The 25,672-nt window shown below is 40.0% G+C and overlaps 1 long non-coding RNA gene across 2 annotated transcripts; it reads left to right on the top strand.

Moving 5' to 3' along the window:
* Positions 1–2,785: 2,785 nt before the first annotated feature.
* LOC100988117 (uncharacterized) lies at positions 2,786–25,566 on the top strand. Of its 2 annotated transcripts, none has more exons than XR_008622755.2 (3): positions 2,786–3,530; positions 8,468–8,635; positions 23,461–25,566. It is a non-coding gene; the product is annotated as an uncharacterized LOC100988117 (long non-coding RNA). The 2 variants fall into 2 exon arrangements; XR_611066.5 differs by lacking the exon at positions 23,461–25,566 and adding an exon at positions 9,240–10,377.
* The last annotated feature ends 106 nt before the right edge of the window (positions 25,567–25,672 follow it).

Below are 25,672 nucleotides of genomic sequence, written 5' to 3'. Positions count from 1 at the left end.
CTGCCTCCCAGGTTCAAACGATTCTCCTGCCTCAGCCTCCCTAAAAAGTGTATATTTTTAATTATGATTATTATAGTAACAATGCACTTAAATTTCACTCTCTTTGTCCGTATATTAATGTGTGTTTGTATATGTATGTATATGTGTACATGTGTATATGTATACACATAGAAACTTTGATATTTAGCTTCATATATAATAATGTTTACATTCATATGGGATTTATTCATATATCATGATTTGGATAATATTTTCACTTCTGTTTCCTTGGCAATTTGTCATTATGAAAAATTTGCAAGACCTAATTTTTAGGAAATAAATAAATTTAAAGGGAAACATTAAGAAAAGATTATAGATGAATATAAAAATATGTCAATGCATTCACCTTGAACCTTTGATGGAGTACGTGTTTGGGTCACAGTCACAGTGCTAAAGAGATGAGGACACAGACTTTATTTATACAGTAATGCAATCTGTTGTTAATTTTTTTTAGTAATAAAATAAGATTAGGCCAGGTGCAGTGGCTCATGCCTATAATCCCAGCACTTTGGGAGGCTGAATTGGGAAGATCGCTTGAGCCTACAAGTTAGAGATCAGTCTGGGTAACATAAGGAGACCCCTTCTCTACAAAAAAATATAAAAAAGAAAAAATTAGCTGGGTGTGGTGGTGTGTGCCTGTGGTCCTAGCTACTCCAGAGGCTGAGGTGGGAGGATTGCTTGAGCCTGGAGGTCAAGGCTACAGTGAGCCATGATTGCATAGACTTGCCAGACCCAGTCTCTAAAAATATAATAATAAATAAATAAAATAAGATGAAATTTTAGATTTAATTGTAGGTTAAAATTTTGAGAAGGAAGGAATATCCTATATTTTCTGATGCACGCATGTTATACTTGTGATTCAATATTTGTTTTAGAGTATATACATGTTAGCATAATAAAGATTAGAAGCTCTTCAAATCATGATACCTGAGAGGAGACATCATAGGAATTAAATTTCCAGTTGTTAAATAAGTGTTTTATGAAGTGAACATGTCTTCAGAGACCATGTTGTTATTGAATGTAGCAATCAAGAAGCTCTTGGTTAATGTTTCATTTACTAAAAATTCAGGTCTTGCAAATTTTTCATGATAATGACAAACTGCCCAGGAAACAGAAGTGAAAGTATACTCCAAACCATAACATACAAATAAACCTCATTTTAATGTAAACTTACTATTGTGTATGACACGAAATATAAATGTTTATGTGTATATATTGAAATGAGTGCATGAGTATATGAGTTTGCATGTGTATGTTGAAACTGTGAAAGGAAAATAAATCTCAGGGCCCCAAAATCACTAAGCCAAAGGGAAACATCAAGCTGGGAACTGCGTCAGGCAAACCTGCCTCCCATTTTATTCCTAAATAAGATGGCTACAATGATTGAACAAAGCAAAAACAAAAAGCTACATATCTCCCTCACAATTTGCCCACTAGGAAATTCCTTGTGAGCCCCAAGATTTTTACCCTGAAACAGTTCTGTTGAATTTCACCCTGACAATGTAAATTTTGGCTTATCCTCACAGGTATGGAACAAAAGACAGAACTCAAAGTCTTCCCTCTGCTCACTTGAGACAAATGCATGTCTGATTGCTTCCTCTGCCCTGTGTTTATTTTATCCTATGTAAAAAATGCAGATTCACTGAGCTAGATGAATGTGTACGTGACTATTCCTCTACCCTCATCTCGCCTATGAAGGGCTGATCAAAGACTCAAAAGAATGCTACCCTTTGCCTCTTATCTACCCACATCTTTTCAAATTTTCTTCCCCTTTCCCCAGTATCTGCCCTTTCCCCTTTAAATATTGAAGCCCTCAAAATCATCTTTGAAGAAAGGCATGGACCTATCTCCCAGGCATGCGTGTACTTAAACTTGCAAAATAAATTTCTAAAACTATTGAGACCTGTCTCAGACACTTTTTAGTTCACAAAACATAATCCAGATGTTTATCAGTATTACTAATAGGTACTGTTTATGACAGTGCTTTACTCTTGGTCAGCACATGGTTCTTTTCTGAATCCTTTGCAAATCCTTTGCAAGCACCATGTCTTAATTACGTAAGATAAAATACCATAAGATTGACCCCTACGTGATAAGCATATACACACTAAAGTCACAGGAAACCATTGACAGTCATATAAGAACATAGGAACATGCCTGTGTTCCGATTTTAAATTATTTTGACTATCAGACTGTATCAGTCTCCTCTGACTGGAATTTATACATATTTGAGTTTGTGTATCCTTCCAAATGGGCACTGTATAGCACGCAGTCTTGAGAACCATCTAGACACTTAGCTTAGGGTTCCAGACAACTGCTTCTCCCTCAACACACAGGCCTAGTGCCTAGGCCAGAAATGGAGTAGGACTCCCGGGAAACCTGGGAAGTGAGTCAGGCAAGAACAACATGGATTTGCTCTTCTCCAAGCCCTTAGATGCAACCATTTGCTTTTCCCTCTAGGCCTGGATCCCTGAGGTTTGACCCCTGATACACCAAGACAATTTAGTACCATGAGAAAAAGTTAGGTGAAGAAGAAGCAGAACTGTGAAGACTAGGTAAGTGGAAATTGAGTTCTTGAACTGAAAAGACCCCTGATGAGAGTGTAGGTTTAGGCGCCAGTTTGATTTCAGATGAAAAACCAAAAGCAAAATCACAATAGTGTGAGCGAGTTTCTCAAGTCAGCCATATTTCCTGGTGCCTTAATCTGTTGGTCACATTTTTTTTTTCATACCGGACGGGCGGGAGAAGAGGGCTTGGGGGCAGTATTGGATAGAATTCCAGGAGCAACACTGCCATCGTGAGGAAATTTCTGGAAAAAGCCCCATCCCTTAGAGGGCTTATATTGGAAAGTTCCATTCTGTTAGAGGCTGAGCAGGCTCGGACCATGAGCTGGATCTTAGTTCCACCTCCTGAGGCCTACCTGAAGCTCTGGACAGAGTGAGGTCCAGGTGTAGGAACTGGCCCGTGGGGAGGGAAGACTAAGTCGGCCTCTGGCAGGAAGTCCAGGCCCAGGAAGTTGTAGGGTGGGGTCTTGGTATTCTCCCAGTATGGGCGGGACTGGAGGAAGCCACCAACCAACGAAGTACTGGGCCTGTGGGTATTCGTCTCTCTCCCCGCCCCTGAGAGTCTGGGAAAGGCTGACACGTGGTGCCTTCAGGCTCTGGGGCCTAGGACCTTTGTGGTAGCAGAGTCACTGCAGAGAACCAGACAATACCAGGTTGCTTATAAAAGGATGCCATGTGCTTGCTGGAGGTCCCAGGTGCAACCAAATTGCTTGCAGCTAGGAGGACCTTGAAGAGAAATGGAATCAGCCCGCCAAACCAAGAAGGGTTAGCACTTTTGCTAGGAGAGCTGACCACGCACAAACAGATGAGAACCAAAACCGAGTGAAGAGGATTGAAGATGAACCCACATTTTAAAAGTTCTTGTCTGCTGGAGGTGGCATTACCTGTGACCTCGCTTCACTTCTCCATACATGGCTGTTATAGCAGGTACATTGTAAAGAAGCATGATTATTTCTAGAAATGCAAAAACATGTGGCAAGATTTTAAAACCTGTCATTATTCTAAAGAATACTTAATGAGATTTGAAGAGCATTCAAGTTACAAATGAGGAAAACTTGTTTTAGCATTCAAAGTACAAGAGAATTTGAACATTTTTTAAGTGTATATTATTTGTGCAAAGTGAAGATATAAGAATGTATGGCAAGGATATTTTTAAGTGGCTATTTCTTGTTATGATTGAAGTACCGTTTACTTTCTACTTATAATTTCTTAAAATCTAAACGGTGCCAGCAGTGGGTGTAACTTTTGTAATTTCTTGAAATAGAAAGGTCTTCTAGAGTAAGATGCAAAAAAAATCCAAGCACTCAAATATACATTGTCATTCATGTATGCAAATGGTATAAGGTAGTGTTGAAGACTGTGCAAAACTATATCCAGTTTGCATTCAATTATCTTTAAAGAGAAGGATAGTCCATGCTCCCAGAGGTTGAATAAAAATAAATAAAGAGAAGTAAATATATATATAATAGGTGCAATCATTTTCTTTTCCCTCTAGGCCTGTAAGCAGGTAACTTGGACCTATCTATCTAATGCTTATACATATATATGCATTATGCATATCATGCATAATCATGGTCAGTGTTAGAGTGAGTATGCGTTTCAACTTTATAGATTTTACATAAAATTTTAAGATAAAATTTTGGTATAAGTTTTGAAAAATATAAACAAAAGAAACCCTAATGTTCTGAGGCATAAGCACATAGTGCCTGTTCCAATGTTAGTATATATATATATATATATATATATATATATATATATATATAGTCAGCATAGTAATGATTAGGTAAGGCAGGTATCAAAATTAAGATACTTGAGTGGTGGCATTATAGGTATTATGTCCTGTGTATAAATTTTTTAAAAATTGAGAACCTAACATTCTTTAATGAATTAGTCAATCAAGAAGCTCATTGCAAATATTTTATTATCTAAAATCCAGGTCTTGCAAATATTTCATGACAATTTCAGTTACCCAGGAACGAGCAGTGAAAAGTTTGCATCTAAAACATGATGCATATATAAATTTAATTTAAATATGTTTATTGTAGTGTATTACCGTAAATATAGACCTGTGTGCATGTTGAAATAATGGGAGTAAATATGCAAAAGGCTATTAGTGTTTAATACAAGATTTTATGACAGTGCTTTTGTTCTTGATCAGCACGTGGTTATTTTCTAAATTCTTTACAAGCACCATGTCTTAATTACTTATGAGAAAACACCATAAGACTGATTCCTAAGCTTAAGCAGTGGCACACACATATATAATAAAGCCATAGGAAGCCATTAAAAGTCAAATAATGACGTGCATGGGAACTTGCTTGTGTTTTAATGTTGAATGATGGAACCATAAGACAAAATCATGTTCCTTTCTACTGGAATTTTGTAAGTTTGGAGTGTGTGTGTCACCCCAAGAGGGACATTGTATGGAATTCAGCCTTGAGATCTATCTGGACCCTCCTATTAGGGTTCTGACATGGCTGCCCCCAACTCAATACACAAGACCTAGTGCCCAGGTCAGAAAATGGAGGACTCCCAGGGAACCTGGCAGTGAAACAAGTCACATGGCCTGGTGCCTAGATTTGTTCTTCTCTAGGCTGTTATTTCCATTATTTTCTTCACTTTCTTAGCCCTAGGTCCCTAAGAATTTCCCACTGAAGCAGATAACTTGGGAAATTGTTGGGGATCAAGGTTGAATGAAGAAGAGCAGACCTACAAAGCTATGGTAGAGTGGAAATGGGCATTTTTTTGTTTTTTTAAATTTAATTATTATTATACTTTAAGTTTTAGGGTACATGTGCACAATGTGCAGGTTAGTTACATATGTATACATGTGCCATGCTGGTGTGCTGCACCCATTAACTCGTCATTTAGCATTACGTATATCTCCTAATGCTATCGGAAATGGGATTCTTTAAACAAAGTATGGCTGATGAAACTGGGTGGTATAGGCTTCAGTCTGAGTTCAGAGGGAAACCAGGAGCAAAAGTAAATTCGAAAGAGCAGATTTCCCCCAAACAGGGCCAATAGCAAGGCAGCTTTGTTTCCTGTCTCCTTTGTCTTGGTAGCTTTTTTCAGATTGAATGGGTGAGAGGAGAAGGGCTCTGGGGGTGGGGTGCCCAGGCAAGGCTAATCAGCTTTTCCAGAGCAATACTGCCATCAAGAGGATGTAGTTTGACAAAACACAAACCCAAAGTTGTTAGAGCTCCCCCAAGTTTTAGCAACTGAGAAATGTTGGGCCTTTTGTGAGGTTGAGTGGACCCTAGCCTTAAGTAGGTCCCCTTCACTTTAAATCTGAAGCCTTCCAGGAGCTCTGGACAAAGGCAGGATCCTGGGGGAGAAGCTGATAAGTGGGGGGTCGGGGGAGGACTGAAGGGACAGCTACTAGGCAGGTGGAGTATAGGAAGTATTGGGGCTTAGATATCTACCCAGTGAGGGTGGGGCTAAAACAAATGGCTCAGATCCTATTTGGGGGAACTTCTGGCCACATATCCTCTGGCCGTGCCCTTTGAACAATGAGGTAGGGGGTTGGCACAAGGTGTAAGCAATGTTAGGGTGCAGATGAAACATCTCATTCCAGATGATATCTAACAGCAGCCAGCGTGCTTTCTGGGGGTCTCAAGGATACCTAAAAGTCTGGAGCCCCCATTGCCTAGAGCAAGGAAGACCTGAGGAGAAGGCAGTGTGTGTCACTTGGCCAAGCCAATAAATCCTTGAACATCAATAGGAGTGCAGATATACACAACCAGAAGACCTGGAAGTATTTTCTGAAGCCAGGAGGTAACAGCTACCGTGGCTTTGCAGCACTTTTTCTAGGGCCCAGTGTGAAGGCCTACCTATTTAGAGAAACCTACTCTTAGCTCTATTAAAGGAACAGAAATGAGTTCTTTAGCTATTGGCCTTCCCCTAAGGAAGATGAGGCCATTGAGACTTGGGACCTAACTGTTCATTCAGATTAGCAAGTATTGTTCTCTGTGCCTGCTTCTTAGCCTTTTTCTAATGAAGATTCCTTGTAAGCCCTCTAAAAGCTGAGCACATCAGGACCCTCAGGACACTTGCCCATAGCATAGCAAGAAAAGGCAAAAATTTCGTAAGATTGACTGCATGTGAGAGTTTTCTCGTGTATCAGTGATGGATTCAGTGGCTGACCACTTACAGAAGAGAAAGGAATGTTATTCTCATGCACTGCTGTAACATATGGTCACCACCTGAATTCTACTTGCCCAGGGTGGAGCTATAACATCTACTAGGAAGTTTTTAGCAACTACTACAAAGACCATAGGGTCCCTGGGGAAATTGACTTTCCTGCTATTCATGCCTTGGTCTAGCTGTCCTTGAGGATGTTATAGGTTGACATGAGCCAAGAAGGGTTTGAAAACATTTGAGAAAGCATGTCTCAATGGTCTCAAATACCTTATGAAAGTGTAAGGTGACCTCTGACCTTTTCAGCCTACTTCAGCTAAGCAGGTGACTGAGAGAAACCCTGCATCAGATGGGTTAGGCTGCCTGCTGTTGAGTCATAGTTTGACTTGACCATATGCTAGACTAGGAAAGCCAGATGTGTGGAGACAGTGCACCATAACTTAACTTAGAATTGTGAGTGACAGAGAGGTAGCCCCAGCCCTAGAATTCCTCAGGGTCAGGAATTTTGTATTCCCACACATTTTGGTTTACATTAAGAGACTATCTGGTCAGAGAGTGGATAGAGGCCTAAAGCAGCAGCAACTTGCTGAGTCCCAGGAATTCAAACGTGACACCGTGACCAGGAATGGGAGATTATAACTATTGCCAACTCTCAATACCACTCAATCATTGACACTCAGCTCAGATCAAAAGCTGTTTCAAAATGTAGTTAAAAAGAAAACCACTCAGCAGGAAAGATGGCAAAGGAATAAGGCACCTCTATTATCACAGTCTCAAATTCACCAGTACTGAAGTAAATTGCAGTTCACTGTATTCTTCCATAATGCCCTTAAATCTTCATCATAACCCCGAGCAAGCCTTTGAAAAGGAATCCATTGATGTCAGTGTTTGTGTAATGATTTGTAGAATTGGACAAGGTCCTACCAGGTGAGAAGCACTGTTAATTGGTACACCTCTTTGAAGGTCAACAGGCCAAATCATTTAACCTTTCACATGAGCATACCCTTTGTCCAGAGACTACCTCTTGAAAGTGATCGCACAGCCAAACTCCCACAGGAAAGTAGAAAGGAGAGGACAAAGAGGATCGCTGAGATTTCTTTTGCAAGGATGGCGGTGGGGAGGGGGCAAAACATCCATTGTCCAAGTTCAATTACAGTAAGTTCAGCTATAGTAGGTAGTCTTTTAAAGCCTTTGGAAAGATTGAAATCCATTCGCCAAGTCCTCAATAGGGGAGATGACCACACCTCTGATTTAGGGAAGAAAATGCGAAATGTTGTAACGGGAATCAAACCATTCTGGTTGGCTAATCGCAAGGAAATAGAAATGAAAAATGAAGTCTTTCTTTCTCTCTTAATTACATACATTATTAATTCAAGTTGAACACATAAACCTATTGGTTCAGAAAAGCAAATAGGCAGAAAGGAAGTTATCTGGAAAGTTCCCCAGTCAAGCAACTAACAGTGTGTAATTTTCTACAGTGATGTTTCTAATGACTTGCCTTCACGTTTTAACTTACACTTGTCCAAAGCCTTGAAATGTTGAAAATGAGAAAAGCTTACATTTGCAAGTTTTTTAAAAATCAAGAAACCAGCATCATCTCAATATATAATTAGGAAAACAACATATTACAAGATGTATTTTTCTTTAAAACATACACACTTCTACACACACGCAAGATTTAAAGGCTCTATTCTGAAATTCTATTTCCAAATTTTACTTAACAGAAAATCCAGCTTTCTGAAGCATATTTCACGACATATGATGAGACTTATGTGATGTGAGACCTGAGAAAACTATGATAGAAAGAAGCAACTCAAGCTGCAAGGATATTCCTCATGTATCATGCAAGGATATTCCTCATGTATCATGCAAGGATATTCCTCATGTATCATGTAAGTAAAAAGTCACCAAATCCTGACAACCTGTCCACATGTGCCCACACATGTACAATTATATAATAAAAAGAGCAGAATGCAATATAACAAACATCAATGGAATATCTATTAAACTTAAGAGTATCATTTCTTTACTGCTATATATTTGTTCCACTTACTGATTTTTTTCCAGATGCATATAATTCTTACGGTTTGATCAACAGTAAAAGAATGCTATGAGATTTAACCATAAAAAACTATCTTGTTCCTCAAGAAAAGTTAATGATATTGGAGAGTACTCATTTTCTAGTGTTGAATTGAGAATTCAGGGCACCAAATTCTATGTGTAGTGGGACCAATGAGGATGGATTTGAAGAAAAGAAATGGAAGTGTGTGTGTGTGTGTGTGTGTGTGCGCGCGCACCTAGCATTGTGCTGAGGAATGTGGGGAGTATATTGATGAGATATAGATTAAATTTATTTCACTGAATAACATCAGTTCTTATTGAACAGTTATATATCATTTTTCTAATGTTTAAACCAATATACTCATCAAGCTGCTAATAGTGGATGCCTCAAAAAAGTGGGATTTGTGATAAAGTGTTTCCATTTGTTCTTCATAGATTGTGTATTCTAAGAGATTTTTCAAGAAGCTGATAAGATATTTGTAATTTGAGAGTCAACCCAGAACAAATATGTGCAGAAGAAATTGTTGGTGAAAACTTGATTTGTTGGCTATTTGAGACCTAATATATTTATATATTTAACTGATCACAGAAAACAGGTGTATTCAGGACACCCACATTTTAAAAATCCTTATCTGCTTCAGTGGGCATTACTTGTGGCCTCACTGCACTTCTTTGTACAAGGCTAATGTGTCTGGTTATTTTGTAAACAGGTATGCTTAATTTTAGGAAATGCAAAAATATGAGAAGCAACCTTAAAAATATTGCATATTCCAAGGAGTAGTTAATGATGTTTCCAAAGACCTCAAACTGTCCTGAGAAAAGCATGTCTGACATACAAGGTAACTGGGATTTTAGGTTAAAAAATGTACATTATATATGGATAGGGAAGATAAGAGAATGTATGGCAAAGACATTTTAAAAGTTATTTCTTCTAGTTTTCATTGAGATACCATTTATTTTTGGCTTTGTAATTTCTTAAAATATGAGCAGATTTCCAACAGCAGATGTTACCTTTATAATTCCTTCGAAGAGAAACCTCCTTGTACAATCAAGTATAAAGAAATTTCCAGCTAGGGAAAATAGATGTTGATATATGGAAACATGCAATTAATGTAAGTTGGTGCAGAAGACTTTGTATAAAACTATGCCCAGTATAAGTCAAGTTATAATTAAGGTGAAATAAATGTGCACATATATGTATAGCAATATTATATATTATATATGCCATATTTAAACTATATAATAAATGGAGCAATAAGAAACATTTTTGTTTGTTTGTTTGTTTGTTTTTTGAGACGAAGTCTCGTTCTGTAGCCCAGGCTGGAGTGCAGTGGCGTGATCTCAGCTCACGGCAACTTCCGGCCTCCTGGGTTCAAGTGGTTCTTCTGCCTCAGCCTCCAGAGTAGCTGGGATTACAGGCGCGCGCCACTGCACCGGGCTAATTTTTTGTATTTTTAGTAGAGACGGGATTTCACCATGTTGGCCAGGCTGGTCTTGAACTCCCGACCTCAGGTAATCAGCCCGCCTCGGCCTCCCAAAGTGCTAGGATTACAGGCGTGAGCCACTGCGCCCAGCCAAGAAACATTTTTTTGCAGTGTTTTGATTACTAAACATGAAGACAAAAATTTTATGTAATGTGGCCAAACTGTCTGAGAATCAGGAGTGGCAATCTCCTAGGCAAACCATCATGTACAAACAACCAATTTTAATATAAATTCATTGTCACATATGAACATAAATATAAAACTCTGTGTGTATTGAAAGGAGTAAGAGGACATGATCCAAAAAGTTATCAGTGGTCTTAATCAATTTTATGACAGCGCTTTACTCTTTATCAGTGCATGGTTATTTCTGAATCCTTGGCAAACATCATGTCTTAATTACTAATGAGGAAGTGGTTTTAAGGCTTATCTCTAAGAGATAAATGGTAAATACAGATATAAAGATAAATACACACACACACACACACACACACACATGTCCCTACATATCCAATAAAGTGGTAGGAAGCAATTGGAGACCACTTAATGGCATCGGAAAGTGTCTTCAAATGGTAAATGAAATCACAAGACAAAACTCTTGGAATGAGAGCTACTTGGGCGCTTCTCTTAAGACTCCAGCCAAATGGCTGCCAACAAGTCAACACATAAGACTTAGATCTCTATCCTGAAAATATAGAATTCCTTGGGAGCCTTACAGATGGATGAGCCAGGCAAGGACATGTGGTTTGGTACTTAGAGATAACCTCCCGGCCTTGAGTTTGTAGCATTTTCTTTTTCTGCTTAGGCCTGGATTCTTGAGTCTTGAATCCAGAAGCAGACAACGTGATAACTTGGGAAAATACTGGAGATGTAATGCTGAGTGAGCGAGAACACAACTGTGAAGGCTAAACCTATTGGAAATGCAGTTCTTAAAAAGAGAAGGCCTCAGTTTCGTTTCAAATGGAAACCAAAAGCAAAAGTGCAGCAGCGTGATAAGATTGTCCCAAACTGGGCAAAAGTAAGGCTGCCATGTTTCCTGGCGCCTTTTTCTTGCTGGTGTTTTTTTGGACAGAAAGGGCGGGAGAAGGACTAGGGAGCGGTACTTGTTGGCATATCTGGAGCGCGACTGCCATCGTGAGGAAATAGTTTTAAAATACCCTACGCCATTAAAGCGTCCGTCCCGTGAGGTCTTTCGGTTTAGAAACGCCCGTTCAGCGGAGAGATTGAACAGGCCCTGACCCGAAATTGGGCTTCCCTGACTTCTCTGAATTATTCCGGGAGGTCTGGGCAAAGACTTGATGCTAATATGACAAAGGTGATATCCAAGTGTAAAAGCCTGTTGTTGGCGAGGCCGGACAGAGCCAACAGCTGCCAGAAGTCCGGGCACAGGAAGTTGTCGGGTGGGGCTTCCGTTGAGGAAAACTTTCAGGGCCCAGTGCAGGGCTTGTGCCCATTGTCTCCTGTTCCTGCCCCTGTCCCTCAGAAGATGGTTCAGGCCAATTCACCTTGTTCTGGAGCCATAGAACCTGAGCTCCTTGTGATAGCAGCATCACAACTCATAAAATAGGCTAATTTGAGGAGATACCTTATAACAGCATTTGTGCTTGCTGGGGGATCTCATACACAGCAAAAGTCTGGACCCCATTGCCTTAGAGCAAGGAGGGAAATGAAGAAGCATTGGGAGCCATCCCGCCGAGCCAAAAAAGGCCAAATCTCCTGCTTAGAGAGCAGAGGCATACACTAAGAGGCCAAAAAATGTTACGCCTATAGCCAAGGCCTGTCCCCTAATAGAGCTTTGCCGTCATCTCAGGTCTCTTGGTGGGGTTGGTGGGGAAGAAGGGAGGAGTGCTCATCTCTTTATTTGTTCTCCCAGAGGATGCTGAACTCCTTGAAGTCTAGTGATTCTCCTCATACATAACAATTGTTCTTCTCTGTTACTTCTTCATAAAAAGCTCCAGATGAGGATACCTGGTAAGCCTGACAACCCATACTTCTTGTTCCCAAGTTGGTGGAGAATGTCTAGAATTACTTGGGATTCATTGCATAATGGAGAAACATTCTGGCGCCCTCTTCTACTTTCCTCACTCAGTTAGCATTTGACCTCATAGAGTAGTTGAAGATGATTTTTTGTATGTGTGTTTGCGCGTAAGCGTCCTGTGACTAAAAAATTTAAAACTTTCTGTTTCTGTCGTATTTAAACCAACGGCAAAATTGGTAAAGGAATTAAACAGGCAATTTACAAAAGAAGAACTCCAGCTGTTTATTAAATAAATGAAAAGATACTCAATTTTACTAGTGTTTATGACGTTCCAATTACCTACACACATTGTGTTTATGTATATACTGTGTTAGTTTATAAATATATGCACCAATATTTGCACATATTCCTATATCTATGCACACATACCTGTTATATATATATTTATATGTACTATGTATATATGCATGCACATTAAGTTATATACAATTTTACAAATATAGAGGTATATATATAAAGACATGTATGTGTAAATGTGTGTGTGTGCACAATTAAAATAATTCTATTCACTTAAATATTATATTCAATTACATATTAATTATTTCAGTTAAATATTATAACTGATATAGTAAATAAATATAACTGAATTATATTAAGTTAAATATTAAATAATTCTATTCAGTTAAATGATTCTATTCAATTAAATATCCTATTTAGTATTCTTTTATCCCCAAGGCTTAGAACAGTGCCCGGAACTTGGCAGCAACTAGATAAATATTGGTTAAAGGAATGTATGATTTCCTCTACATATTGAGAGATCTGAGATGATAAACACCAAAGTGCAAATAGTAGTTACTGTACTACCACATACTGTTTATGAATGGGTGCTCATGCCTCTTTTTTAAAAAACATTTTTCACATGAAAGGATGCTTTATAAAAGATAAGAAACATTTATTGTTTTAATATATTTAAAAATACAATTCCAGATTATTAAGTATCATCAATAGTAAGAGTCTTTTTTTTTTTTTGAGACAGAGTCTTGCTCTCTCGCCCAGGCTGGAGTGCAGTGGTGTGATCTTGGCCCACTGCAACGTCTGCCTCCCAGGTTCAAGCAATCCTCCCACCTCAGCTTCCCAAGTAGCTGGGATTACAGACATGTGCCACCATGCCTGGCTTATTTTATTTTATTTTATTTTATTTTTTGAGATGGAGTCTCGCTCTGTCGCCAGGCTGGAGTGCAGTGGTGCAATCTCGGCTCACTGCAACCTCCACCTCCCAGGGGTTCAAGCGATTCTGCTGCCTCAGCCTCCAGAGTAGCTGGGACTACAGGCACGTGCCACCACACCCAGCTAATTTTTGTATTTTTAGGAGAGACAGGGTTTCACCATGTTGGCCAGGCTGGTTTCGAACTCCTGGCCTCAAGTGATCCACCCGCCTTGGCCTCCCAAAGTGCTGGGGCACCAGGCATAGGGGAAACTGGACACATTGGAGGAGGTCAGAAAATTTTGAGATAAATTTTGCGAGGAAAATTAAATTGATCAAGATCCGTAATATGAATGAGACTCCTGAGAGATATTTTAGTCAACTTGAATATGTGTGTGTTTGAATGAACTATGAGTACACAGACCATCAAATGAAATGACTAGTAAATTATTCTAGGGGACAGAGACTAGAGGAAAGATGTCCAGAAAAAGAAAAGCAAACACAATTTAGTACATGGATCATCTCAAGATATTTACATTGTCATAGTATTGTATGCATTAAACATTGACACAAGCAATTATAGCTACATTGGGAGGATGGGAAGAAAGGAAGGATGTTAAGTGAAGTAGTAATATTGATATTAGTGAAGTGTAGTGAGGGCAAAGAAAGTGAAATATTCTTCTAGAAGGAAGAGTATATATTATGAATGTATGGGTTAGTTTATAAATTGGTAATATGGGCATTCTATTTAGGGATACATAAGCTAGTAAAAACTTATTCGCTAAGAGTGTTAAAAGTGTTTCAATCAGCCGGGTGCGGTGGCTCACGCCTGTAATCCCAGCACTTTGGGAGGCCGAGGCAGGCAGATCATGAGGTCAGAAGATCGAAACCATCCTGTCTAACACAGTGAAACCCCGTATGTACTAAAAATACAAAAAATTAGCCCGGTGTGGTGGCGGGTGCCTGTAGTCCCAGCTACTCAGGAGGCTGAGGCAGAAGAATGGCGTGAATCCGGGAGGCGGAGCTTGCAGTGAGCCGAGATCGCACCACTGCACTCCAGCCTGGGTGATAGAGTGAGACTCCGTCTTAAAAAAAAAAAAAAGTGTTTCAATCTCGGAGGAATGTCAGAGATGGCGTAATGTTGTTTGTAAAGTATTGTACAAATAACTAATGTTGAAAAATGTGTTCATGTATAATTTTGACTTAAAATCTTTAAAAACTGTATCTATCTATCTCTCTATCCATCCATCCATCCTTGTGGTATATAGGCAGAATACTAAGATGATTCCATCTCCCTGTATAATTCCTTAAGTATGAGTGGGACCTGTGAATATGATAGATTATCACTTCTCTGATTCCTTTATATTATATGGCAAAAATGATAGAGTCTCAAAAGGGAGATTACCCTGGGGGGGCCTGATCTACTCAGGACAGGAAAAGAGGGCCTGGTGGTCTGAGATCTTCTCTTTTGCTAGCCTCAAAGAAGTAAGCAATTATGAGTTCTATAGCTGCAACAAAATGAATTCTGCCAACAACCACATGAGCTTCCCAGAGGATCTTGAGCCTCAGATGAGTCCCCAGCCCTAACCGACACCTTGATCGCAGCCTTGAGCTGAGTACCTACCTGAGCTATGCCCAGACTCCTGACTCACAGAAACTGAGATAAAAAAAATGTATGTCGTTTTAAGCTATTAAGTTTGAAGTAATTTGTTACATAGCAAGAGATAATAAATACAATGCTTACACACAGGGAAGAAAAAAAAAAAGAAAACCTAGTAAGGACTGAAAGTTTGTGTTACCTCGAAATTCATATGTGAAAGTCTTAACCCACAGTGCGATGGTATTTGGAAATGAGACTTTTGGGAAGTAGTTAGGTTTAGATGAGGTCATAAGGGTGGAGCCTGCATTATGATTAGTGCCCCTATAAGGAGATGAAGGGACAGAGGTTTCTCACTTTGCCTTGTGAGCAACAGGAAGATGTCCATCTGCACACCTGGAAGAGGACCCTAGCCAGGAACTGAATTGGCTGCCACCATGATCTTGGGCTTCCCAGCCTCCAGAACTGTAAGAAATACATATAGTTTGTTTAAAAATCTATGATGCTTTTATGGCAGCCCTCCCTGACTAAAACATCTAGAATCAAGTATGGAGAAATATTAAAACTGGTTTCCTCTAAGAAAATAATGTAGGAGATTCAGTTTACAAACTTTAAAGAACGTATATTGACTATTGTTTTGTTAAGGAAAATAAAATAGTAAAATGCAAACCTGTGAATTCAGTGTAATGACATAAGTGAAAAAGGAGTGTGTGTGTGTTTGTGTGTGTGTGTGTGTGTTTGGACTTCCACATTTAGCATTGTAAGAAGTGTATTGATAATTACAAAGACAAATTGGTCACATGACAGATGTACTGAATAACTATATGTTTTTAAGTGTATGAAAAAATAGATACACCAAAGTGCAAAGAAAAGTTACATCTGAAAACTGGTTTTAGATAAGAACTCACCTTTTTGTTTAATACATTTCTTCATTAAGAGTTTCCTAAGAACAGGCTAGGCCCAGTGGTTCATGCCTGTAAATCCAGCACTTTGGGAGGCTGAGGTGGGAGGATCACTTGAGGTCAGGAGTTCAAGACCAGCCTGGCCAACATGGTAAAACCCCATCTCTACTAAAAACACAAAAATTAGTCAGGCGTGGTGGCGGATTCCTGTAGTCACAGCTACTTGGGAGGCTGAAGCATGAGAATCGCTTGGACCCAGGAAGTGGAGTTTGCAGTGAGCCGAGATTGCACCACTGCACTGCAGCCTGGGAGACAGAGTGAAAGACTCCGTCTCGAAAATAAATAAATAAATATAAAGGTACATTTGGTATGTCACATATGACATGTCAAACCAATGACAGCTATATAGGCTACAAGAAAATAATCTCAGGAATTCGGCCAAATAACAGCCTTCCACCAAACAAAAAGATTAGTGTCTCCTACAAAATGGAGGAAGATTCCCTGGTAACCTAGAAAGCTGCGTCAAGGACCATGATGCCAGGTGACTAGAGATGACCTTTTCCAGGCCTGGAACTTACGGCGTTTTCTTCTCCCATTTCATCCTGGAATCCTGAGTCTTGTTCAACTTTAAGAAGTCAACTTAATAAATTGAGAAAATGCTGAAGAACTAATGTTGAGTGAAGAAGAGCTGAACTGTGAAGCCAAAGATCTGGTGGAAATTTAATGCTGGAAAAGGGAAGAGCCTGACCAGGGCGGGGTGGTTAAGGACTCATTTTGATTTAAGATGGAAATAGAAAGCAAAAGCACAGTGGTGTGAACAAGTTTCCTCAAACTGGGCAAGAATTGAAACAGTTTTGTTTCCATGTGCCTTTGTCTTTTGTTGGCGTTTTTTCATACTCGTTGGGCGGGAGAAGAGGCCCTGGGGACAGGGCTGGTTGACATTTCTGGAGCACTACTGCCATCGTGAGGAAATCAGTTGATGAAAATCCAAGCCATGAACAATTCCTCCCAAAAAACCAGGATGTCAAGGAAGGTTGCACCTGTGGGGAAGTTGGGACGGCTTCTGGCCTCAAGCATGATGTCCTTGCCTTCATCTCTCAGACCTTCTAGAATCTGTGGACAAAGGTGTGATATAGTTGTAGAAGTGGCCAGAACTGACCGGGGAGCAGGCAGGAAATTCATGCATAGGAAGTCCTGGAGGTGGGGCTTTTGTGTCCTCCCAGTACAGGAAGAACTAGAGGATTTGCCTCCTGCCCCTGCTCCTTGTTGTAGAGGCAGACAGTCTGGGACACAGTCCTCTAGCACACTGGGGCCTGGGATATGAGCCCCATTTGGCAGTAGTGTTGGAGCTCAGAGTACAGGGGGAAAATTCCCACTATTTATTTTAGAGCATATATTGAAGAATGCATTCAGAGCTGAGAGGCAATAGATAATTGACAAGAAGGGTCAATAACTCTCAGGAGTGTCTTGGAGACATGTGGTAAAGCATCCCTTAATGATCCCAGATGTCTTGTGAAGGTGAGAGGTCATTGCTGATCTCCTGATCTCACTTAAAACAGACCGAAAGAGAAGGCCTGAACTAGATGGGTTAGCGTGCCTGCCTTGGAGCTGCATTTTGACTAGGTCGTATGTTTGAAGTAGGGTAGACAAATGTGTTGAGACAGAACTGTGGATGGCACTAGCAGTGGCCTCAGCTCAGGAATTCCTCAGGCTCAAGAATGTTGTGCTCACCTCACCTGGCTATACTTAATAGAGGCTAACAGGCCTGATTGCCGATGGAAACAATTTCATTGTTTCAGGCATAATAAAAATAACAGCAAAAACAGGAAACTACAAGCAATTTTTTGTCAGTGTTTACTGCCCTTCAACCATTGACATCCATTACAGATCATTAGCTATTCCAAGATGAAAAGTTAAAGAGAAACAATTCAGCAAGGAAAGAGAAAAGGAACCAGGCACAAACTTCGCAGAAGAAAAAGGCCATGGAACAACAAAGTCCATTGGCAGAGGTTCTCAAATTCACCAATACTCAAGTAAATTACAGTATGACAAAGTCTCAACCATTCCCCACCTCTTCAAAATATCCCTAAGTAAGTTACTGAACATGAAACCACTGATAACACCTAGTTTCTGTGAACATTTGTAGAATTGGACAAGTTCCCGTGAGGTGGGAAGCATTGTCAATTGGTTTAACTATTTGGTGGGCAATATGTGTGCATCACTTAACCTTTCACATGAGCACACTCTTTGTCCAGAGTCAAGGTCACATTCCCATAGGAGACAGGAGTGCAGAGATGAGTAGGTTCATTCAGCTTTCCTCTGCAACGTCAGAGAGTGGGGAGGAGCAAAGGGTCTATTCTCTAGTAGATTGACTCCACATGTTTCAGCTATACCAGGTAGTCCTCTTAAGTCCTTGAAAAGACTGAATTCCATTCTCAGTGTCCACATCAGTAAAGATATTCCACCTCTTTGATTAGGGGTTAAAGCAAATTATTGACTCTTTGGGATCAAACCATCCTAGTTTACTAATACAAGAAAACAAGCCAGGTGCGGTGGCTCACACCTGTAATCCCAGCACTTTGGGAGGCTGAGGCAGGCAGATCACGAGTTCAGGAGACCGAGACCATCCTGGCTAACATGGTGAAACCCCGTCTCTACTAAAAATACAAAAAATTAGCTGTGCATGGTGGCGGGTGCCTGTAGTCCCAGCTACTCGGGAGGCTGAGGCAGAAGAATGGCGTGAACCTGGAAGGCGGAGCTTGCAGTGAGTCGAGATCCCGCCGCTGCACTCCAGCCTAGGCGACAAAGCAAGACTCCGTCTCAAAAAAAAAAAAAAAAAAAAAGAGAAAACAAAGGAAAAAATAGTCTATCTCTCTCTACTTATTCCATGTATGACTACTGTAAGTTGAGTGCATATATATGAATTCTAAAGAATGAATTTGCAGTCTTCTAACGAAGATACTCATTGTGTCTACCTTCCTGGAGTAATTATTTTAAGGCCATGCCCTCAAGTATTAACGTTATACATGTCTCCACGTTTGAAATAGTAACAAGCAAAGTTTACATTGGAAATCAAGAAACAAAGGTATACCCTTCAGGTTTTAAAATAGCCTTCAGTGTAAGAATCAGTTTCTCTGAAAATTATACATTGCTCTGTTTACATATGGATATTTTAAAAAATCACTTTTTATGGTGAAGAAAACAAAAATCTTTGGGCAAATTTATAAGTAACACAAAATCCAACCATCCGAAGGATATTTAATGACCCATGCGGTGGCCTTATAATAAAAGGGAAAAGGAAAAGGAAAAATTTCAAAACCCAAGGAGATCTGCAAACTATGGGGAAGCCTAAAGTCATACCAACAAACCCATGAGTGTCACACATACACGTACTCATGCAAATATTCAAATGGAATAGATTTAGAAGAGAGCAGAAGAAAGAATATCAAAATACTCATGCTTGTTTTCATGGACTGCTCAGCATTTTCTCTAAAGGATCATGTACAGAGATCATCCCTGGTACGAAAGAGTGGTACTAAAGAGGCAAGTTTTCTGGGGGTCCTGATGTACTCAACTCCCTGAAGGATATCTTGTCAGGCCTACAAGGAATCTTCATCAGAAAAAGGCTAAGGAGCAGGCACAGAGAACAATACTTGCTAATCTTAATGAACAGTTAGATCCTGAGCCTTAAAAGCCTCATCTTCCTTAGAAGAAAGCTAAAGAAACCATTTCTGTCCCATTAAGAGAGATGAAATGAGAGCAGATCCCTCCACGTGGGTATGCCTTCACAATGGACCCTAGAAAAAAATGCTGCAAAGCCACTATAGCTGTTAACTCCTGGGCTCAGAGAATACCTCCAGGCCTTCTGGTTGTGTATATCTGCACTCTTATTGATGTTCTGGAATTTATTGACTTGGCACAGTGACACATGCTCCTTTTCCTCAGATCCTTCTTGCTCTAGGCAACAGAGGCACCAGACTTTTGGTGTCCCTGAGACCTCCAGCTGCTGTTAGATGCCACCTCGAATGAGATTCATTTCCCCCTCCTCACATTCTAACGTTACTAACATTGGGGCCCATACCCCAAAGTACAGGGATATCTTGTGCCAGCCCAAATGTCTCATGGTCTAAGGGGCAGGGTCAGGAGACCAATGCCCAGAAGCTGTGTGTAGACTGTAGTTTTTCTATAGTCCTGCCCACAGTGAGAGGAAACCAAAGCCCTGCATCAGTCCTGGTACCTTACTTAGCAGCTTCTTCACTGAGATTTTGCCTTTGTCCAGACTGAACTCCTGGAAAGCCTAAGAGTTGAAGTTGAGAAGGCCCATCTTGGGGTCAGGCCCTGTTGAAGCTTTGAATTTGCTACATCTTTCTTAACTGCTAGATAGGAGGGAAGTTCAAACCCGAAGCTTTTGCTTTTGTCAAACTACTTCCTCGCGATGGCAGTATGGGCCCAGAAAAGCCAACTAACCCTGCCCCCAGGCCTTCTTCTCCCTCCCATTCCATCTGAAAAAAACCACCACTAACAGGCAAAGCCACCAGGAAATATGGCTACCTTGTGTCTTGCCCAGTTTCAAGAAACTTGCTCACACCGCTGCGCTTTTGCTTTTGGTTTCCATATACAATCAAACTGAAGCCTAAAACCACCCACTCTCATTAGGCATCTTTTCTTTTCAGTAATTCAGTTTCCTCTACTACAGCTTCATAGATCTCCTCATCGGTCACCATTAGATATGCAGGATTTTCCCCATTTTCAAGTTTTCTGATACAAGGTTCAAGTCCCAAGGAGTCCGTGCATGAGGAAAAGATATTGCTGGAACTCCAAAGCTTGTATGAGGCTTGGCTATCTGTCTCCATCAGACGTTGTAGTCTTTGACCTGGCTCATTTCCCCGGCTCTTATGGCGTACTCCATTTTCTGGCTCACATATTTTAGAAAGTAACCAAAATGGCATCCTTCTTTTTAAATGTCTTTCCAGATGGAGAACTCACTAATAAATATTTCAGTTGCTCAAACTTGATGTTCAAAATAAATACTCATATTTAGCTATTATCATTTAAAGACATCAGAGTTAAGCTGTTCCATAGGTTTTGAACTAATATGTTAAAACATTATCAACTTTATCGTATGACCTTTTCTTACACTTTTATATTTTTATGCCTCATATATTCATGTTTTAATTTTCACATACACGATGCTTTGAATGAATAAAGAAACAACACATTTTAAATAATTAATTGGGCAGTTAGGTAGAGAATGTACATTGTGTATCCTCCTTAGATAATTGTATAATTTATTGTCCAAGTTGGACAACTGTGTGAACCGTGACTTCCTAAGGCACACTGAAAGGAATGTTCACCCTATTTATCATTCCACAGTCTTGAGACAAACACTGATCACATCTTTATGCTTTATTTACCTAAATATATTGATAATTTTTTTTTTTTGAGATGGAGTTTTGCTCTTGTTGCCCAGGCTGGAGTGCAATGGCACAATCTCAGCTCACCGCAACCTCCGCCTCCCAGGTTCAAGCGATTCTCCTGCCTCAGCCTCCCTAGTAGCTGGGATTACAGGCATGTGCCACCACACCTGGCTAATTTTGTATTTTTTTTTTAGTAGAGATGGGGTTTCCCCATGTTGGTCAGGCTGGTCTCAAACTCCCGACCTTAGATGATCTGCCCATCTCGGCCTCCCAAAGTGCTGGGATTACAGGCATGAGCCACCGTGCCCAGCCTTTTTTTTCTATTTTTGAGACAGCCTTGCTCTGCCACCCAGGCTAGAGAGCAGTGACGCAATTTCGGCTCACTGCAACCTCTTGCTTCCTGGGTTCAAGTGATTCTCCTGCCTCAGCCTCCCAAGTAGCTGGGATTACAGGCATGTGCCACCGTGACCAGCTAATTTTTATATTTTTAGTAGAGACGGAGTTTCGCCATGCTGGCCAGGCTGATCTTGAACTCCTGACCTCAGGTGATTGGCCCGCCTTGGCCTCCCAAAGTGCTGGGAGTACAGGTGTGAGCCAGTGCGCCTGGCCGATAAATTTTAATTTGTATATACACATACATGTTTACAAAAATTGGGCATTGTCCTGCATGTTTTTTCTTTTATACTTTTTCTCTTGGTTATAGTATGAGCATTTTGACAGTTGTACTTTAGTTATCCAAAAGTATAATTTAAAAATATGAAAATAGCTATTTATTTATAAGAAATAGAAATATTTTTATTTATATAAATATTTATAAGTAGAAATATTTAAAATTAAAAGAAATAGACTCAATACAGAATATTTAGAAAATATGGAATTCAGATAAGTGAACACAAAATGACCTATCGTATTACTATAATCTGTATGTATTTTTTCTTTAAACACCAATTGCATAATAGCGTATGTTGGATTTTTTTCCCTGATATTTCTATTTTCTCCTCTTTAATCCACTCTTCATTTTTCTCTACTTCTCTGTGTATCAAATGGCTAATCTGTATGGACTATGTAATCTGGCTGTTTTGCTCTATGTCCTGGTTATGTTCTCCTATAAAGGATTCTGGCAGGAATTCAGGAGTAGGTTAGGTATTTATTTAATCAGATCTATGGTTTTGACTCCATCCCTTAGCCAAATACCACTATCTTAACAGTATCTAGGAGGAGTAATTGAAATATTTGGCAAACAGCCTTAACGAGTACCCATATACCCATAAATATAGTTAAACAACGTCGGCATTTTTAAAAATTAAAACATTAGAACCTGAATGTGACTGTATATTTCTACATTCCCAACTCTAATTTATCTTTTTTTTTCTGAGCCAAAGGGGTCCTTGGGCCTATAGGTAGCTAGGGATAAGTGGGGTCTTTATGGGAATTTCTCCCTTGAGCTGCTCGCCAGGCTGGAGTGCAGTGGCGCTATCTCAGCTCACTGCAACCTCTGCCTCCTGGGTTCAAGCAATTCTTCTGCCTCAACCTCCTGAGTAGCTGGGACTACAGGTGCATGCCACCAAGCCCAGCTAATTTTTGTATTTGTTTTAGTAGAGAAGGGGTTTCACCACATTGGCAGGATGGTCTTGATCTCTTGACCTCGTGATCCTCCCGCCTCACCCTCCCAAAGTGCTGGGATTACAGGCGCGAGCCACCACACCTGGCCAGAATTTTTAAAGCTTGCAATGAAAAGGAACAGATTGTGGAAAGGGCTTGGCCTGATAAACAGGTGGACTAATAATTGGAAGGTCAACTGAGTCGGACTTATTTTTGCCAGTTGTTCCCCTATGCCAAGAATACAAGATAGAACTGAATTTGTTACCTGAGTCCTCCCTGGACCTGAGACTTGGAGAATGCAAGAAAACCAATAAAAGTTGGGAGGCTTCCTCAAAGTGCCTTGGAAGTGAGCTGACAGTTTGCCTAACCTAGATCTTAAGAATGTGAATTCTGAAGCCTGACTAATCCGATTTTAAAATTTGTTTCTAACTATTCTTCTGTGACTTTGCATAAGGTATTTAAACTTTCTTTGCAGCTGGGCACGATGGCTCATGCCTGTAATCCCGGCGCTTTGGGAGGCTGAGGCGGGCGGATCACAAAGTCAGGAGTTCGAGACCAGCCTGACCAACAAGGTGAAACCCCGTCTCTACTAAAAACACAAAAGAAAATTAGCTGGGCATGGTGGCAGGTGCCTGTAACCTCAGCTACTCAGGAGGCTAAGGAAGGAGAATCGCTTGAACCCAAGGAGAATCGCTTGAACCCAGGAGGCGGAGGTTGCAGTGAGCAGAGACCACACCACTGCACTCCAGCCTGGGCAACAGAGCAAGACTGTGTCGCAAAAAACAAAACAAAACAAAACAAAACAAAACAAAACAAAAAAAACAAATACAAAAAAAACTTTATTTGCTATCTGTCCTCGTTAAGTAAGTGGCTAGAATCATACCACTTACATTAGAAGGATGTTGTAAAGAATAAATATATGAATTTGTATTCAGATCCTTAGAATATTCCCTGGTATGTGGTTAAGTGTTCGATATTTGTTAGCTATTGTCCTTGATGGTGGTATTCCAGTAGCTGACAGGAGTAAAGAACACTTTATACTCTACCACTTGTGGAATTTCAGCTACTTGTTACTTAGTAACTCCAACAAAATAAATTGTAGCCCACTTAAGAGGCATAAGCAGCCTTAGGCCCCTAACAGCCTGTGAACAAGCCAACCTTTGAATCAGCAAATACAGTAGCTAGATGAGAAAAATGACAACTTGAATTAAAAAACAAATATGAAATTATTAAGATTCAGATGCCTCCCAAAAGCCTTTATTTAGGAAAATGCTAAACCATTAGGAAAAGTTTTGAAAGGGAGATCAACTGACATTGAATGACAGGCTAGAAGGATCAACTGCATAACATATCTCAAAACAAAGGAAAAAATAAAGCAATGGGAAAAATAAGGAAAAGTTAATAACCTTAAAGATCTAAGGTTTTAACATATTACTAAAAGATGTTACAATAGGGAAAAAACAGAATAAACAAGGCAAAATTTAAGGCAACAAGTAGAAGAAAACTTCCCACAATTGAAGAAGGCCCAGATTGTAGAGTCTCACTGTGGTATAGAACGGAATAAAGATATGCACTAAGCATATGTTGGTAAAATACTAGAATTATTAAAAAGTCACCTTATAATCTTCCCAGGTAAAAATTAAAACTTACAAAAGAAATATTGGAATGAGACTCCATTCTGACTTCTCTGCAACACTGGAAAACAAGTATCAATGGAATAACATCTATAGACTATTAGGAGAGAGAGAATACAACATAACCGTTGTGTGTCTCCAGCCAAGAAATTATTCATCAGTCAGGCTGAACAGAAGTTCCTTGTGCATATGGAAACCTTCAGATAATATATCATCCACATATCCTGTATAAAGGTAATACTTGAATAAATATCTAGCCATGGCCGGGCGCGGTGGCTCACGCCTGTAATCCCAGCACTTTGGGAGGCTGAGGCAGGTGGACCACCTGAGGTCAGGAGTTCGAGAGCAGCCTGGCCAACATGGTGAAACCCCGTCTCTACTAAAACTACAAAAATTAGCCTGGCATGGTGGTGGGCGCCTGTAATCCCAGCTACTCGGGAGGCTGAGGCAGGAGAATCACTTGAACCTGGAAGGCAGAGGTGGCAGTGAGCCGAGATCTCGCCATTGCACTCCAGCCCAGGTGACAGAACAACATTCTGCCTCAAAAAAAAAAGAAAAAAAAGAAATCTAGCCAAGTGAATATTCCAGAAAAGAGAACTGAAGTGGATGAAGAAGGAGAAACAGGAATAAAGACCTTACACTCTTTATAAATGGAAGACATAAGCACTCTAAATAGTCATAATTGAGGGACTATACTGCAAAGGACATAACATGAGTACAGAATAAAAATATTAAAGAATTTTAACAAATCTTTTAAGTGGGGAAAATATAAAAGGACGAATTGGAATACATATTTTAATGGACACAACATCTTGGGTTAGTTTTGAGGAAGAATATTAGGTACCTTGAGCTAAGAAATAGTGTGCTTTGGGGGACTTTATAGTACTTTGTTTCGGGCAACATTAGAAAAATATGTGGCTATTGGTAGACATGGAGAAATGAAGGTAACTATTAATGGAAATTAACAATTGGTAAAAAGATATAATCAACAACTCAAACATCAGAAATGAAGTGGAAAAAAAGTAATAAACGTAATGTAGGAAGGCAGGAATA

This window comes from Pan paniscus, chromosome X, assembly GCF_029289425.2.
Source record: "Pan paniscus chromosome X, NHGRI_mPanPan1-v2.0_pri, whole genome shotgun sequence".
Taxonomy (NCBI): Eukaryota; Metazoa; Chordata; class Mammalia; order Primates; family Hominidae; genus Pan; species Pan paniscus.
This window is presented reverse-complemented; position numbering and strand designations above follow the sequence as displayed.